Genomic DNA, 17,774 nt, shown 5'->3' on the forward strand with positions numbered 1-17,774 from the left:
CTAATATTTCTTAGCTGTACGTTGGTTGTTGCGTCTGGTATAATGTGATTTAGGGTCCTCAGGTACTGCGTCTGCTGGGAGTAGGCGCCATTTTCGGAGGAGGTCCAGGCCCTTTTCAAGCGATGTTATCGCATGAGATTCATTGTTCATGTCAACCAGAAGTTTAGCAGGGAAACCCCATTTGTAGAGGATCTTATTGTTGCGCAAAATCTTAGTGATAGGTACTAAGTTGTGCCTGGCTGACAGGGTGGCTTGCGACAGGTCTGCATAGAGTGCGATACCAGCAAAAGGGTCAGGGAGAGAGGGATGCTGTCTTGCAAATCGCATGAGTTGGTCCTTGATGTGGTAGAAATGGATTCTTGCTATCACATCCCTAGGTATTTGTTCAGGCAGGAAGGATGGTTTTGGCAGTCTGTGTGCCCTGTCAATAGTGATGTCTGCTGGGCTTAGAGAAGGGAGAACAGTCATCATAAGCTTTTGTAGGTAGGTAGTGATCTCTGCGGGTTTGACCATCTCAGGGATCCCCCTAAATTTGATATTGTTCCTTCTGGCCCGATCTTCAATATCCGCCATTTTGAGGCGCATGGCCCTGATTTCATCTTCTACCTCAAAGTGGGCATCTACCAGTTCATTGTGTGGTAGAGTGAACTCCTCCATTTTATTCTCTACATATTCCACTCTGTTGCTGACAGCTGAGATTTCCCTTTTTGTGTTGCTCATAAACACTGCCATATCAGATTGAAGAGCTCCCCTCAGTGTCTGCAGCATCTCCTTCATCGTGGTGTCAATAATAGGCTGATCTGAGGTAGGGAATGCATCTAGCTGCTCTGCCTGTGTGGATGATTCATCCATTTCATTCCCTGCTGCTCCTGCCTCATCCTCATTTTCCCCTCCTTCCCCAAGCCTCCTTTTTTGTTTAACAGGGCTGCAGAATGGGGAGGATGACAAGGGATTGTCATTTAAATGTGACTCACCCGAGGATGGCGTCTGATTGCTGTGTGACTGCTGTGGAGCTAGACGAACGGCTCCCGGCGCCGGCGCCATCTTGGATTTTTCGGCCCTCAGCAGGGCGGAAGAAATCTGTCAATTTTCGGGGTCCCTCTCTCTCCTTACGCTTGAACATCGTGCCCGCTGTGTGCCCCTCGCTCTCCTCTCTTAAATGATGTGCTTTGTTGCTGGTTTTGGTGCGCTGTGAGCCGCTGATAACACCCGGTGTGTCAGAGCTCTCCTCTCTCACGTCCTGCCGGCTCCGCCCCCAGCTTGTGTACTTTTTTGAGCGACAGGCATTTTGCTTCAGGAGACACCATGCTCATATGTGAACAGGGGCCATTGAAATGAATGGGATTGAGCATTTTAGAGCTACAAGCTTCAAGCAGAAAAACGCTGAGGTGTGAATGGGGCCTCACGGTTTGCCAGAATATTATTATAAATCTATGCTGTGTTGACCTCCTATAATGTGGAGGTTAACTATCTGGGAAGGGCTCCCTGTTGGTGGTTGCAATCACTGAGAGGTGTAGTTATTTTATCAATCTTCAAATCCAAAGAGGAATGATTTGGGATGGACTCCTTTGCACTTCACATGGACATTCATGAACTGGTGAATTACTTTTGCACAATCCATTGTGGTCCTAAAAGCACTTTATTTGTTAATTATTACACATACAGTAACACTCCAACGTAAATGGAATATTATATTTTTCAAATGTTTTGTTAAATTCATGGAATTAAACACATTTGCATGTTAGGTTGATGATTTAAAGGGACAGCGCACCATTTTTTGTTTGTTTGGCAACATACACACCAGTACAAATTCCAGGATGAAAGCATTTTCTTTCTTTTCTTTTTTAAATGGGACTGATTATGTGACTAAATCATTGGAACAAATGCGCTTTTCACTAATTTTAAAGTTGTTGATGACTGAACTAAAATGGTCTTTTCAATATCTGCACAAAAGAAACAGGTAAGGCTCTTTAAAAATGTGTTCAGATTCTATATTTACACCTTTTGCAAATTATTCTTTCAGGATGTTGTAATATTAAAATTGTAATATTTGCATTCATTATACCCTTTTTATTTGATGGTTTACTGTATGTGATAAACTGTATATAATGATCCCTTATTATGGCCTAGCCACTTGCTAAAAAATGACCACTAATTCTTTAAATTCATTAAACATCTTATTTTACATTGACTCTAACACAGTGGTCATCAACCCTGTCCTCAGGGCCCACTAACAGGCCAGGTTTGCAGGATAACTGAAATACATCACAGGTGATATCATTTACTGCTCAGTGATTGCAGTATTCTAGTCTGCATCTCCACAAGGTAATACATAAAACCTGGCCTGTTAGTGGGCTCTGAGGATAGGGTTGATGACCACTGCTCTAACATATTTTCAGAATACCAATACCTTTTTCCTTGTCAAAAGAAGTTTACTGAGTATACAATATTATAAAGATACATAAAGTAAGTTTACAAGGATCTATAAAGTAAGCTCATTGTTTTACAGTAGACATTATATAGGTAAATATCATGAAATTTCAAATATTAAACATTGGGTTCACGTAAACCTAAATTAAAGATATATATAATTTCCTTAGTTACTTTTGTAGGTATTTAAATGATTTATACCTACTATATATATTGTTTACAGGTAGAGTGTATATAGGTCAAATAAATTCTGATAATGAGCTTTAATCGTAAGGTGGAGAAAAGGAAAGAGAAAGAAGAAAAAGGGTAGAAAGGCAGAGGTATGGTCCACAAGGTTGTCCCGCTCGTCAGTTTATTATTCTTTTTAGTTCTCTTTGAAGCCTTAGAAGCCTTAGAAACCAATACCTTTTTCAGTCTACATATTTGACATGCTTTTTTCAAAATAAATGAGTACAGGCGGTCCCGAGTTACAAACAAGATAGGGTCTGTAGGTTTGTTCTTAAGACAAATTTGTTTGTAAGTCAGAACAGGTACATTTTTTAAGTGTAGCTCCAGCCAAAAGAATAATTTCTAAGTTTTTTTGGATAGCATAGGGAAGGGTTAACACCCCTGTAACATTTGTGTTGCTGTCTGTGCCCCTGTTCAGAAGAGTTAACCCACTTTCTGTCCCTGTGACAATTGGATTTTGAAAAAGGATTGGTGATAAAGCTTCAATGGAGACACCTTTTTCCCATGATAATGCTTACAGGAGTGAATTTCCCTTCCTAGGGGTAGATTTCCTCTCACTTCCTGTTGTCTCTCTTCGTTTGTAAGTAGGAGTCATTTGTAAGTCGAGTGTTAGTAACCCGGGGACCACCTGTACTCACTTTTACAGAAAGCCCAGACTATACTTTCTATTGCATTCCCAAAAAACATGTCCTTGAGCTCTTGTGAATAGATGAGCGTCCGATGTCAAGTTAGATCTAGGCTCATTAGTCTTACAATCCAATAGATATAAATCTTCTCATGGAAATGAAGCAATATCTCTCCAACTCATGATGGCTTCTATTATTCCATGAGGAGAAATCCTAACACCAAAAACTAAAGATGGTGTGTACATGTACCAGTTGTGTAATCACAAAATCTCATCTAAGTGGATTATCATTTTTACTGACTGTACTTTGCCATTCCTCTATAATCTTACTCCATCCATTATTCACTGTCAATTATGAAATGTATGTTATCTGCCTATCTGTGTTGCTTTGAGATCTTACATATCAAATATTACTTTACACATTTATAGATGTTCATACAACTTATGTAGGAAGAAACCTGTTATATTTCTGCGTTTTACTAAAAATGTGCAGAATTATTCCTCTTTTTGGACTATTTGAGAGTAGTTTTTTTTTTTTTTTTTTTTTTTTACTGTTCAATGTGACAGGTAAACAGTGCTAACATACAGTGCCTTGAAAAAGTATTCAAACCCCTTGAAATTTTCCACATTTTGTCATGTTACAAACAAAAACGTAAATGCATTTTATTGGGATTGTATGTGATAGACCAACACAAAGTGGAACATAATTGTGAAACAGAAGGAAAATTATAAATGATTTTTAATTTTTTTTAAATAAATATCTGAAAAGTGTGACGTGCATTTGTTTTCAGCCCCCTTTACTCTGATACCCCTAACTAAAATCTAGTGGAACCAATTGCCTTCAGAAGTCACCTAATTAGTAAATAGTGTCCACCTATGTGTAATTTAATCAGAGTATAAATTCAGCTGTTCTGTGAAGCACTCAGAGGTTTGTTAGAGAATCTTAGTGAACAAACAGCATCATGAAGGCCAAGGAACACATCAGACAGGTCAGGGATAAAGCTGTGGAGAAGTTTAAAGCAGGGTTAGGTTATAAAAAAATATCCCAAGGTTTGAACATCTCACGGAGCACTGTTCAATCCATCACCCGAAAATGGAAAGAGTATGGCAAACCTACCAAGATATGGCCGTCCACCTAAACTGACAGGCCAGGCAAGGAGAGCATTATTCAGAGAAATAGCCAAGAAGCCCATGGTAACTCTAGAGGAGCTGCCGAGATCCAGAGCTCAGGTGGGAGAATCTGTCCACATGACAACTATTAGTCATGCACTCCACAAATCTGGCCTTTATGGAAGAGTGGCAAGAAGAAAGCCATTTTTAAAGAAAGCCAGAAGAGGTCCCATTTGCAGCTTGCAAGAAGCCATGTGGGGGACACAGCAAACATGAAAGAAGGTGCTCTGGTCAGATGAGACCAAAATGGAACTTTTTGGCCTAAAAGAAAAACACAATGTGTGGCAGAAAACGAATGCCCCGTAAAGATGGTCGGACATTGATCGGACATTCCGACAACAAAATCCTAGGATTTTTTCCGACGGTTGTTGGCTCAAACTTGCCTTGCATACACACGGTCACACAAAGTTGTCGGAAAATCCGATCATTCTGAATGCGGTGATGTAAAACACGTACGTCAGGACTATAAACGGGGCAGTAGCCAATAGCTTTCATCTCTTTATTTATTCTGAGCATGCGTGGCACTTTGTGCGTCGGATTTGTGTACACACAATCGGAAATTCTGACAACGGATTTTGTTGTTGGAAAATTTTATACTGTAGCAAGCTCTCAAACTTTGTGTGTCGGAAAATCCGATGGAAAATGTGTGGTGGAGCCTACACACGGTCGGAATTTCCGACAACAAGGTCCTATCACACAATTTCCGTTGGAAAATCCGACCATGTGTACGGGGCATTACACTGCGCTTCACCCTGAACACACCATCTCCATCGTGAAACATGGTGGTGGCAGCATCATGTTATGGGGATGCTTTTCTTCAGCAGGGACAGGAAAGTTGGTCAGATTTAATGGAAAGATGGAGCCAAATACAGGGCAATATTTGAAGAAAACCTGTTAGAGTCTGCAAAAGACTTGAGACTTGGCTGGATGTTCACCTTCCAGCAGGAAAATGACCCTGAACATACAGCCAGAGCTACAATGGAATGGTTTAGATCAAAGCATATTCATGTGTTAGCATAGGTGTGCGCAGCCTATTACATTAGGGTGTGCACCCCAAAGCTCAAACACACATACATGTATATATATATAATATGATACACACACTATATTGTCAAAAGTATTGGGACACCTGCCTTTACACACATGTAGGTGTAGGGTTCAATATTGAGTTGGCCCATCCTTTGCAGCTATAACAGCTTCAACTCTTCTGGGAAGACTGTCCACAAGGTTTTGGAGTGTGTCTATGGGAATGTTTCTTCCAGAAGCACATTTGTGAGGTCAGGCACTGATGTTGGATAAGAAGGCCTGGCTCGCAGTCTCAACTCTAATTTATCCCAAAGGTGTTCTATTGGGTTGAGGTCAGTACTCTGTGTAGGCCAGTCAAGTACCTCCACCCCAAACTCGCTCATCCATGTCTTTATGGATCTTGCTTTGTGCACTGGTCTAAATCATTTGGGGGAGGGGGGATTATGGTGTGGGGTTGTTTTTCAGGGGTTGGGCTTGGCCCCTTAGTTTTGGACAATTTCACGCTCCCAACTTTGTGGGAGGAGTTTGGGGACGGCCCCTTCCTGTCCCAACATGACTGTGCACCAGTGCACAAAGCAATGTCCATAAAAACATGGACTTAGGAAGGGTGGTGGAAAATTAACTTCAAGTGCAATAATTTACATTACAATAGTAACTAAAACATATAACATTAAGTGTAACAATTTAAAAAACAAAAATTCCAAAGTATAATGGTGTGAACCTCCCAGCTAAAAAGTTGTTCACTTGAAGTTAATTTGTATTGCAATTATCCATAGAAGGGTTTCGCCATCCCTGCTAAGTTTCTATTATGTCTTGTTTTCAAACTGATGTGTATTATATATAAAGTTGCATATCACAGAGACCAGTATTATGGCAGCACTGATTGGCACCGATAGGCAGCACTGTTGGGCACTGATTGGCAGCACTGATGGGCACTTATTGGCACTGATAGGCAGCATTGATGGTCACTGATTGGCAGCACTGGGCACAGATTGTCAGCACAGATTTGCACTGATTGGCAGCACAGTTTGGCACTGATGGGCACTGATTGGCAGCACAGATTTGCACTGATAGGCAGCACTGATGGACACTGGCAGCAATGATTGTCAGCACAGATTGGCAGCACTGATTAACAGCACAGAGTTACACTGATTGTCAGCGCAGAGTGGCACTGATTGTCATCACAGAGTGGCACTGATTGTCAGCACAGAGTGGCACCAATTGGCAGCACAGATTGGTACTGATGGGCACTGATTGGCAGCACAGATGGACACTGGCAGCAATGATTGTCAGCACAGATTGGCAGCACTAATTGTCAGCATAGAGTGGCACTGATTGTCAGCACAGAGTGGCACCGATTGTCAGCACAGAGTGGCACAGATTGTCAGCACAGATTGGCACCGATTGTCAGCACAGAGTGGCACCGATTGTCAGCACAGACTGGCACCGATTGTCAGCCCAGAGTGGCAGAACTGATTGTCAGCACAGATTGACACTGATTGTCAGCACAGAGTGGCACCGACTGGCAGCACAGAGTGGCACTGATTGGCAGCACAGATTGGCACTGATGGGCACTGATTGGCAGCACAGATTTGCACGGATAGGCAGCACTGATGGACACTGGCAGCAATGATTGTCAGCACAGATTGGCAGCACTGATTGTCAGCACAGAGTGGCACTGATTGTCAGCACAGAGTGGCACTGATTGTCAGCACAGATTGGCACCGATTGTCAGCACAGATTGGCACCGATTGTCAGCACAGAGTGGCAGCACTGATTGTCAGCACAGAGTGGCAATGATTGGCAGCACAGATTGGCAGTGATTGTCAGCACAGAGTGGCACCGACTGGAAGCACAGATTGGCAGAACTGATTGTCAGTGTCAGCACAGATTGGCACTGAATGGCACTGATTGGGGAGAGGTAGTGAGGCTTGCTAGAGCCGTTGTGTGTGACACTGTCATGTAATGGGAGAAAGACCAGCTGTCACAACTCAGCCACGATGTCGGGGGTGGGCGGGACAGAGGAGCTAACAACCACCAGCCAGTGATTGGGCTGCTTAAGAAAGGGAGCGGAGCCACATAAAGCAGCCCCCCCAGACCCCATCCCATTGGCTGGTGTTTGATAGTTTTTCGGCCCGCCCACCCCCGAAATCACAGCTCAGTTTTGACAGATGGTCTTTCTCTCTGCAAGCAGTGACATTACCGCACAGTTCACACACTCAGCGCAGCGGCTCTGGCAAGTTTCATGATCTGCTGCCTGGGCTACCTGGCAGTGCAGGCTACACACTGTTAAATGCAACATTTTGGGACAGATCTTTGGGCACGCCTACGTGTGTTAGCATGGCCTAGTCAAAGTCCAGACCTAAATCCAATTGAGAATCTCTGACAAGACTTCAAAATTGCTGTTCACAGATGCTCTCCATCCAGTCTGACAGAGCTTAAGCTATTTTGCAAAGAAGAATGGGCAAAAATGTTACTCTCTAGATGTGCAAAGCTGGTAGAGACATCCCCAAAAAGACTTGCAGCTGTAATTGCAGTGAAAGGTGGTTCTACAAAGCATTGACTCAGGGGGTCTAAATACAAATGCACGCCATACTTTTCAGATATTTATTTGTAAAAAATGTTGAAAACCATTTATCATTTTCCTTTCACTTCACAATTATGTGCCACTTTGTGTTCGTATATCACATAAAATCCCAATAAAATACATTTACATTTTTCTTTGCAACATGACAAAATGTGGAAAATTTCAAGGGGTGTGAATACTTTTTAAAGGCACTGTAGGTATCAGATTGTTTAAAATAGTTTAAAATTCTGAAAGAATATAAAAAAAGGTGTATATACATCTGAATAGAGTTTAATGTTCAATTATTACTACAGGAATGAGGCAACCAACTTCCTCAAGCAATTGAATGCTTAACTGAAAAAAATAAGACTTTACTGCTTAACTGAACAAAAATAAGATTTACAGTGAAAGTGCAAGTTTTTTTTTAACTGTAGAAGGAAGATCTGCCTGTATAGGGACAGAAAAGGTTTGCAGGTTCACCACCATTAATAAGAACCAACTTGTTATGTCTGTATAGCTTTTTCCAAGGTCAACTGAATCCCAAGAGCCAACAGGTTGAGGGAATGGATAGCCCAGCTCCTTTATACTTTTATATAAATGGGTGGGCTCACACCAGCCATAATGTCAGTGTTGGAGCTTTTATTGAGAGCTGACAGTTCTGTGTTAGTAGAGATATTTATTTTTTATACATTACTACATGTCTCCTATTGCAGAATTGGGCTTCCCGTAGCTTTTGTTTCACAATAGCTTGCCTGTTAGATTTAGAAATAAGCAAAAAAATTGTCAACCTGTGAGCCTCAGTAGGGTTCACTGCAAAGTTTGTGAGCTTTGAACTTAGAGCAAGGTTCAAAAATGTGTTCAAAAACCAAACCAAGGTAGATTTGTATCCCTAAAAAGCACCAAAAACAACAAATGTAATTTACTTTGCATTAAAAAATGTACATGTACACAAAATAATAGCCCAAACATTTAATGTAACAGAAAACGAATACAGTTGTCCTTTCAAAAAAAGCAAGAAGGAATAAAATTGTACTCTATAAATTAATTTTTAAAACACTCAACAAAAATATGGAACAGAAATCAAGTAAAATGTAAATAATACATCAAAAACTAATTTTGGGTGAACATAATATAACAACACAAAATGTAAAATCACTAATCACAAGCTATAATTTTCATTGAAGGTACCCCAAAACATTATAGTGGACCCTTCTACTAAATGTACAACTCTTTTATTTTCTCCCTCCTCCCTTTTACATAATTGCTTACTATTTTTTTTCCTTTTATAATTACCTTATTTGGTTTTTTTTTCATCATTTACAGTAGCTTCCTTGTTCCTCATCTAGGGGAGGATGCCTCCAGCCTCTTGGGATACACATCACATATCTCAGAAGGCTGCAGGGCTACAGGTGCCAATCTCTTGCAAGATCTCCTGACTTCTGATGGCAATGTGTAAAGTGAAAAACATGACACCAGATCTCCATGTGTGCATGCATGAGATATGGCATTGTCTTGTGCATTATATGTTGACATATAATGTGAAAGATATGGCACCAGATTTCTGTCTTTGCATGTGCGAGATCTGATGCCATCAGTTTGGTTGCAAACCAATGACATAAGAAACATGGTGATGTGTGCAAAGTTAAACTGAAAAAAACAAAAACAAAGGAAGTGGAAGCTCTTCTTTATGTGTTGTTCCCAGCTGATAACAAAAACACAACTTTCCCTTCTCATACTGAATATCATTGTATACATAAACATATTCCTCACACGAAAGAATGGTTCTGCAATGATATGACAATAAATACATATCTAATGATTGCCTACTGTATACACATTATACAAGACAGTACAGTATAGTTTTAATTTACCCATATGAAGTTTGTTTAAGGGCCTGACCGATAGATAGAATTTAATTGTTTAATTAGCCCTGATTCATACCAGTGCGGCTTTGAAATCATGCAACTTCAGCGTGATTTCAAAGCCACAGGTCAGTGTGATTTGGATTGGCAATTTCATTGCAGCTTGCAACTTCATTTAGGAGAAGTCAATGCAAGTCACAATGAAATCGCAGAAAAGTAGTGCAGGAATCTTTTTCAACATACCTGTGTCTTGAGTTGCAATGATTTGAACAGTTCCATTGCCAAAAATAGGGTGCAAATTGTCATGCAATTTTGAACTGTCAAATCGCATGACAAATCGCATTGATGTGAACGAGGGCCTAGGTTCCCACACTACATAGTTTTGGCAAGTCTAAAGGAGACTTTACAGAGATTGTACAATGATATTGTATATAGTGCATAAGGGAAGCTTTACATCTGGAATAACCTTTATCCCAGTTATGTGTCATGTCAATACATTAGCCAGTAGCCGACTAGCTGCCGTCATTATACTGCGGCAGGTCGGCTCTCCTGGGCAAATCGCCGTAGGTATACGTCGGGCGTGGCTGCCAAGGGGGTGCACGCACGTGCACCCAGTGCATCTGTGGCGATTGTATTCACTTTAGAACCGATCAATCTCCTGGCCCAGGCAAATTATTTCTGGCCTGGACCTGGTGATCGGTTCTGGTGAATGAGAGACTGTCCAGTGTTTACACTTACAGGCAGAGGACATCTCCCCTCATGGAACTCTTTTTGTTACAGAGAGAGGAGAGAGATCAACTTACCGTGAGTTGCACAACACTACACTACCACCAGTACACGTAGGTACACTTGTCACCCCCGACCCCCCCAGTTAACCCCTTCACTTCCTGTCACAGTGTCACTAAGTGCAGTTTTCACTGTTCACTGCATTGGTGTCATTTGTGACTAACAAGTGTGAGGGCAGTAAGTAGAAGGCAACGTTAGGTCTAGGGTACCCCCTAAACCCTCCTAATAAAGTTTTAACCCCTTGATCGCCCCCAGGTAACCCTTTCACCCCCAGTCACCAGTGTCACTAATACAGTGTATAGATCTATATTCTGATCGCCGTATTAGTGTCAAGGGTTAACCAGTTGGTTAGTTTCACCATGAGTCTTTTCTAGCGTCAGGGTACCCCCATATATTACTGAATAAAGGTTTTAACCCTTTTACCCCCTGCCACCGGTGATCACCCTATTATGCCCTGTACACACGGTCGGACTTTCCAACGGAATATGTGCGATCGGAGCTTGTTGTCGGAAATTCCGACCATGTGTGGGCTCCATCGGACTTTTTCCATCGAAATTTCCGACACACAAAGTTTGAGAGCAGGCTATAAAATTCTCTGACAACAAAATGAGTTTGCGTAAATTCCGACCGTGTGTGGACAATTCCAACACACAAAGTGCCAAGCATGCTCAGAATAAATTAAGAGACGAAAGCTATTGGCTAATGCCCCGTTTATAGTCCTGACGTACGTGTTTTACGTCACCGCATTCAGAGCGATTGGATTTTCCAACAACTTTATGCGACTGTGTGTATGCAAAACAAGTTTGAGCCAACATCCGTTGGAAAAAATCCATGGATTTTGTTGTCAGAATGTCTGATAAATGTCCGATTGTGTGTACAGGGCATTAGTGTCAAGGGTGACGCTGATTAGTTAGTTATTTTTTTATAACGTCAGGGTACCCACCGTATATTACCTAATAAAGATTTAACCCTCTGATCACCCAGCACCAGTAGCGCTATCACCCACGCACGCATGCACCATACACCTCCCTTAGTAGTATAGTGTCTGAAGGGATCAATAGCTTTCATCTGATCAGAACTATATTAGCGTCCCCAGTAGTTTAGGGTTCCCAAAAATGCAGAGTCAGCGGGATCAGCCCAGATACCTGCTAGCACCTGTGTTAAGCCCCTCCGCCCAGCCCAGCCCAGCCCAGCCAAGTACAGTATCAATCGATCGCTGTCACTTACAAAATACTAAACACATAACTGCAGCTTTCGCAGATTAAGGCCTGATACCTGTGAACGCTAACAGTTTTTTGGTAGTGTGACAAACTCACCCGGGACAGAGGCTATTGGAGGGGACTGAACGCAAGCCTCTTGCCCACCGATTATGGGCCCTAGCATTTGGGGGAATGGTGCTCTCTGTGAGCTGTATGCCTGGGGACCCTGGGGTTGGTGTTACTTTGGATTCAGCTCCATGTCCCCCCAAAACACACAGACTCTGGAACCCGTTATATGCCATATTAGAATGATAAGACTGAATTATACTGTTGGGACACATACTGTGAGGAGATGCTAATGTCATCAATTCCACTCACCTGTCTGATGTCAGCTATAATGGGTTTAATGTAAATAAGTTTAGTCTAGGTTCTAAGGGTATTCAACTCATTGTTGTTTGTTCTAATTAACCCTGTGTTGATGTTTATGGTAATGTGTGTAAATTGAATGAGCTGATCACATTGTCCTTTATACAATGTAGGAGACAGGACGACTACTATTGGAGCTCATGTTAATTAGGTTAGCTTTGAGTCATCCTGGTGTATAAATGTGTGGGAGATCTCAAATAAAGGGTAGTTCTGATGTACTCCAAGACTGGTGTTGCCTAGTTCTTGGGGTTCCTATAGCCAGATCCATTGGACTCGTGTTCCAGAACTTAGGAAGCGGTATATGACGGAAGCACTCAAGCGGAGTGTGGGACGTTCCGTGACATTGGTGGCAAGCAGCGGGAAAGCTTCCTGAAGTCTGGGACATCCAAACCTCCAACTGGATCCAAGATCAGCATAGCAGACTTCAGTCACCCCAGCGGAGATATGGACCTGGCATCAGAATTCCCGGGGCTGCTGCGGATCATCCTTTCAACGTACACCAGGACTGTGTCTGAGGATGAATACCTGGAGCTCAGGCAGCTGATTCGGGTGGAGCTCTGGATTGCAGCCCTCCGTCTCGCTGGTATAAAACAGGGCAAGTGCTTTCCAACCCAAGAGCAACGGGCCAGTGACCAACGGGCATTGCGGATGGCATTCCTGGGAGAGCAGCCCCAGGAGCAATGGGTGACTGAGTTGGACAGGTTGGTCCAGCAGGAGATAGAGCTGGACAATCATTATCGGGCTCTGCAATGGCACGCAGAGGAGGGATATTTAGGGGAGACAACAGAATGCTCTCCGGAGGGATATGACTTTGGCGGCCCTGGATTGCTGTGGGAGAACCTTACAGATCTTTTTATGTTTGGCGATGAAGGGGAACCTGACCTTGAGGACCTGAGAGACTATAGAGAGTCTATGCTCGGTCTTGCAGGGGTCTCAGAGCTCAAACCTGATCTGGACCATTTGCTAAGGAAGGAACAGCATCTGGAAAGGGCATACAGGAAACTGCTAGAACAAGTTCAGCAGCATGCCAGAGAATCGGCAGTGGAAAATCCGGAGATTGCCGTCCCCAAACCTGGGCGGGACCGGAAGCAGATGGAGGAGAGAGTCTGTGAGGAGTGAGAGCGTGTGATCACCTCGCTCCATGTACACTTCATGTATGCGGTGCCCCAGGAGTAATATAACTTGTTAGGAACGGATTCCTCTATGCTCACTGCCTGCTGCCTCTTCTTCCCCCGCTGCCCCCCCTGAACGTCTGCCGGGAGAAACTGTCAAAATATCTCGAGGGTCTGCTAATCACTGTGTAATTCCTGTGAGAACACGAAGGGGAGGAGGGACGGTTGCTGTAGAAACCAAGCCTAGGTGTCAGCAGTGGAGGCTTCCGTGTGTGCGCTCTGTGCATTGTGAAACCCGAGCAGAGGGATGGAGGGACGGAGGTAATCGGAGCTATCCTGAGGTGAAGCAGGGGAACGCTCTGGTCTTCTGAGCACTGATAGAAGGGAAAAAGAAAAAACAATCTGCTTAAACCAACAGAACGGAGGTACTGTTTTCTACAACTTTTTTTTTTTTTTTTTTTTTTTTTTTTCACTGTGAGTAGAAGCGGATGGGAGCCTAATTAAGGGATTAGAACCCTCTGGAGACTGTGAATTTATGAGGAAACCTGAGAGAGGCTCCTTTTCAGTGTGAGTGTAATCCCTGAAGCTATTGACTTGCCATGAATAACAGTCTTAAACGGCGGGTATGCTGATTGAGAAACACTTAATACCTGATGAGCTAAGGAAAGTGGTTAATCGCTCCTTTTTTTTTTTTTTTTTTTTTTTTTTTCTTAATAAAGTTTCCTCGTTAACCTCTTTGCTACATTAACAGTTGATAATAACTGGTAAAGTACCATGTCAGCAAGGAAGAAAGGGGATGAGCATGCCAGCCAGGAGTATGTGGGAACCCAATCATTGCGCTCGGCTAAAGACAAGGAGAAAGATAAGGAAAAGGGGGCGCAGTCCGCAGTGGCGGGGGTAACGGCAGCAGCAGTCGCAGCAACCGCCAAGTTGGAGAGAATGGTCCATGCAGCGGACCATACACCAAATAAAGGGGGGCAGCAGGCTCATATCAAATCAGCAGTGGACAGAAGGAGCCAGAGCCATCAGAGCATACCCACAAGTGCCACTGGAACAAGGAACGTCACTAGTAAAGGAACGGGAGTGCTCGGAAAAGAACCAGAAGCTTCCGACAATCTGACACCCTCAGCAGAGGGAGAACCATCGCTGAAAGATATCCTTTTGGCAATTAACTCATGTAAACAGTCTTTGGGTGAACTGGGTGGCCAAATGAAGGATATTAAAGAGGAGCTAACCCTGGTGCGGCACGAACTCAAGAAAACAGCTGAAAGAGTAACAGAAGCAGAAAGGAGAATAAGTCAGATAGAAGACGACTTGCACCCTATGAAACAAGAAGCTAAAGCTTGGAAAGAGAAGATAATTATGCTTACAGAAAAATTTGATGTAATGGAAAACAGGCTCCGTAGGGACAATGTGAGGGTGGTGGGGCTACCTGAGGGGAGCGAAGGTTCAGATCCGATGGGTTTTTTGGAAAGATGGCTGATTGAAACCTTTGGAAGGGAGACGTTTTCACAGCAGTTCTCAATCGAAAGAGCCCATAGAGTCCCGTTTAGGCCCCCCCCCCAAGGAAGCCCCCCAAGATCGTTGCTATTAAAATTCTTGAATTATAAAGATAAAGTAAGGCTCCTTCAGAGGGCCAGAGACTTGGGGAATATCTCCTATAATGGCGCTAGGATATCATTGTATCCCGATTACTCTTCAGACTTACAGAAGCGTAGAGCTGAATTTGTAGGAGTTAAACGCAGCCTTCAGAAATTTAATATTAAGTATGCACTCCTTTATCCTGCCAGGCTTCGGATAAACGCACTCGGGGGGAGTCAGTTTTTTGACTCTCCTGCTGATGCGTTAGCATGGATGGAGGAGAAGAAAGATCAACTGCCATTGAAATAATGGGGAATCTGTTGAAGATGATACGCAGAGGTGGGGCACAAATGTAGAATAACAATACTGATATTGATTTCATGGAGTGGGGTGGGGAGTTACACGGGTAAATGAAATCAGGTGTAGAATGGGGAAGGTTAAAACTAAGTTTATACTTGGATGTAGGGAGGGGAAATAGGGGGAAGGGAGGAGTGTGTTTGGTTAAGGTATGGAGGTGTAAGACGGTCATTAAAAAAGCCCTTAGGGGTAACCTAGAGTGGTGCGGGGTGGGGGGAGGGAGGTCATTGAGGGAGGGTTTTTGGGTGGATGGGGGTTGGGGTGGGAGGGGGGGGGTAATGGGTATAAGAGTAGGAATATACCCAATAAGGGAATTTATAGTACACAGATTCACAAGAAGATATATTGTACACTGGAATATATATTGGGCACTGGTAAAATTAAATACACATAGTGCACTGGAAGATAGGATAATATATAGGATAACACTCTGGGCACTAAAAAGAAATACAGATAGAATATGAATGTTTACAGCGTGAAAATATGGGTTTGTTTTGCAATCATGGGGAAGGTAATTTTTGACACAAAGGGTAAGAGTAAGAAATGTACTACTGGGTTAATATTTATAGAATCCCTATGGCTAATTGGGTATCTCTCCTTGATATTATTAGGTTTGAATTCTTGTTGCTACTTTCTGTTTCTTTTTGATGGATGTTACCTAAAGAACCAATGGTATTGAATATTGGTTCATGGAATGTCCGCGGGTTGGGTACCCCTGCCAAAAGAGCAGCTGTATTTGATATGTTGGATATTTTTAAAATAAGAATTGCCTGTCTGCAGGAGACACACCTGAATCAGGACACTAAATCCCAAATAAGGAACAAGAGATTTCAGTGCCAATTTCATTCTGTGCACACTACCTATTCTAGGGGGGTGTCAGTGTTAATTGAGAGAGGGGTGGCTTTCACCTGCAGACAGTGCAAAATAGATGTTGAGGGCCGGTATATCTTCTTGTACTGTGTAATAGAAAATCAGGAATATGTATTAGCAAACATTTATATCCCACCTCCCTTCAAATTAGATGTTTTGTACTGCCTATTGGAGTTTATCATGGACAAGACTAGCATACCAATTATTGTGGTCGGGGACTTCAATGTGGTCATAAATAAAAAAATAGATAGGCTCCCTCCAGGTAATCAGGGACAGGGGTTACAGGGAAACCGTATGAGTCATTTCCTTTGTGAAGCTGGATTGTTGGATCTTTGGAGAATACGGAACCCGGTGACATTACAATTCTCATGCTACTCGGGCTCTTATTCTACATTTTCAAGAATAGATCTGGTACTGGCAAATGAGCTAGGGTCTCAAATAATTAAAGATATAATTTATCAACCCAGGGGAGTCTCCGACCACTCGTTACTGATGGTCTCGATAAGTATAAATAATAATATGTTTCGTAGAGTGTGGAAGATGAACCCAATATGGTTTGGAATAATAGAGGATCAGAATGGGATAATAGCTAAGCTAAATGAGTTCATAAGCTTTAATGCAGATACCACAATAAGAGGGATAATGTGGGATGCATTGAAGGCTTATTTGCGGGGTTTATTAATCCAACAAATCTCTAGAATTAAAAAATCTTCGTTGAACTGGGAGGATAAGACTAAGTTTCTCAAGTCTAATTTTAATTATGTCCTCTGTTAACCATGGAGGTGCTTCTTGTGTTGTGTCATGAGGATAAACACTGCAGTTTTGGTTACTGAAGCCCCCCGATTCATTCGTGAAGACTGAGGAGAAGAATAGATTCAATACCTTCGCCATCTCCCCATCCTTTGTAACCAGATGTCCTTCCTCATTCTTTATGGGGCCAATATGGTCTATCCTCCCTTTTTTACTGTTTACATACTTAAAGAATTTCTTGGGATTCTTTTTGCTCTCCTCCGCTATGTGTCTTTCATGTTCTATCTTAGCCATCCTAATTGCACCCTTACATTTCTTGTTGCATTCTTTATAAAGTCTGAATGCTGAGGATGATCCCTCAACCTCATATTTTTTTAAGGCCTTCTCCTTTGCTTTTATATGCATTTTTACATTGGAGTTAAGCCATCCAGGACTTTTGTTCGCTCTTTTAAATTTATTTAAAAGAGCACATCACATTGGACAGTACTCGGAAACCTGTGCCAAACCCCGCCATGTTATAGTCAAATATTTGAACTAAGCTGACAAGAACGCCATCATGCAGAAGTTTCGCCATACTCTCTCACTGACAGTAGATGGTGCAAAACTGCTATTATTCGAGGAGTACTCAGTTGAGGTGATGAATAGGCGCAAGGCATTTTCTCATTTTCTCCGATATGCTCCATTTTATACAACAATCAGATCAGATTCTCCTTAGCCTACCGGCAACTGTCCACGTTCAAACGCACGAAGGGGAACAACTCACCTTCGCCACGCCCGATGAAGCAG

Source organism: Aquarana catesbeiana, linkage group LG01, assembly GCF_042186555.1.
Source record: "Aquarana catesbeiana isolate 2022-GZ linkage group LG01, ASM4218655v1, whole genome shotgun sequence".
In the NCBI taxonomy this organism is placed as follows: Eukaryota; Metazoa; Chordata; class Amphibia; order Anura; family Ranidae; genus Aquarana; species Aquarana catesbeiana.